Source organism: Telmatherina bonti, assembly GCF_933228915.1.
Source record: "Telmatherina bonti genome assembly, chromosome: 9".
NCBI lineage: Eukaryota > Metazoa > Chordata > Actinopteri > Atheriniformes > Telmatherinidae > Telmatherina > Telmatherina bonti.
Window position 1 is genome coordinate 17,311,296 of NC_136627.1, and position 1,958 is coordinate 17,313,253.

Sequence of the window (1,958 nt, forward strand, 5' to 3'; positions counted from 1 at the left end):
GTAGAGTGAAGTGTGTGAGTGGAGGTGGGGTGGGGGAGTGTGTGATGGAGCAAGTGTGTGAATGAAGAGGTGTGAGTGGGGGTTGGGTAGGGGATGTACAATGGGACGTGTGTAGGTGTGTAGAGGTGGAAAGATGGGGTAAGTCGTTTGGGGATGCATAGGGGGGTGTGTATGGGTGGGGGTAGAGATGAGGTAGTGGTGTTGATGGGGTGTATGAGCGTGTGTAGAGGACAAGTTTGTCGGGGGGGTAGTTATAGGGTGTGTTTGGGGGAGAATTTATTTATTATCTGTTCTCTTTCCATCCTCTCTTGTCTGGTCCAGCAGTACAATTCAAACTCTGTAATACTAACAATTATCAAAATAAATAAGTAAATAAATAAATAAAAATCCAGAATATCAAAGGGTGCAGGCCCAACATGAAGTTAGCTAAAGGAGACAACAACAGATTTCCTGGGTGGGGGTGGGGGGAGGATTCAAACTGTCATCCTTTCAGTCATTAGAAGATGTACTACCTGAGCCATTGGCACACCCCAAAACATAATCTGATCATAAACCTCACAGATAAAATGCGATACCCAAACCTGGCCAGGACATCGTGTGGACAAAATGTGACTGGTTGATGAAACTTCATATCTATATACATAAACTAGACACATGTTAGGCACAGTGATGTAAGAACTGCTCAGAGAGCATAACATCCTTTCATAGTAGTGGTTTTTTTTGGTCACCCCTGAAGACTTTATACAGAAAACATATTTACAGCAAACTCAAAGAAAAGGACCTGAAAGCATAATTTTCTTTGAAGTTATTTCCTTTGAAGGAAGATTTTACAGCCAAAGCAGGAATGTATTTGACTCATTAGCCTTCTTTATTGTGTAGACTTTGACCATAAACAATGTTTTCCCAACAGTTCTTTGTATTAAGGTAAAAGTGACTGTCAAAGTTTAAACAAAACAAACAAAAAACAAACAAGAAACTCAGTTTATTCTTGTTTTAGAACAAATAAAATGCTGCAGCAGAGATGCCATGGAACTAAACTCTTGTTTTGCAATATTCATCTAATCAGGTATTAGTCCAGACTTAATTTTTTGATGGATTTGAAAGTTGAGAGTAACAGACCGAGGTTACACCCACATCACACAAAGAAAGATGACAAACAGAGCATACAAACCAACTAAATAATCTGACTCAAATGACCCAAAGAGCCAAAGAAATTCTTTAATACATTTTACAGTGCAGTGGACATTACTCTAACATGGGGCCCATTTATCAGGTTTATTTATTTTGTTCATTTAAAAGACAGAACTTACAAGCAAAATACATATCCTTGACATCACTCATTAAAGTTTTGCCTTCTGGTGTTTTCTGCTAAAACTGATCAGCTGCATTATATACACTTCTATTCTTCCATTTCTACGCTGGAGCGGCATTTATGTGGCTTTAACTTTCAAGATTGATAAGGTTATTTGTAAGGATTAAACAACTAGGAGCTGTGCATTTCACTGTTATAATGCATGAGACAGTCTAGAACACCACAGCGCGCAACAGATTCACGGATCAGAGTTCTTTAATACGCTTACACTATGGTCCCAAACAACACAAAACAAACAAAACACTTTATAACAAATTTGTATGTCTTCTTTTTTTTTTTTTTTTTTTTTTTTTTTTACAAAACTTGCTAAATATGCTAAAGTATAGGAACTATTTCATATTGGCTTCAATGTACTTTTTATGCTAAACAACAGCAGTCAAGTTACAACTTGTTTCTCTCATTCACCTGTCAAAAGCCAACTGATCTGAATCAGTTGATTGTGTTGCTATAGTGACGCCCATGACAGAATGATATTACAGTGATTTGACCCGCAGAACTACGTTTGCGTATATACGAAAATAACGTACGCCAGTTGACATTAGAATTTTCACTGACCATTGTATTTATTGAAACATTGGAAATTTTC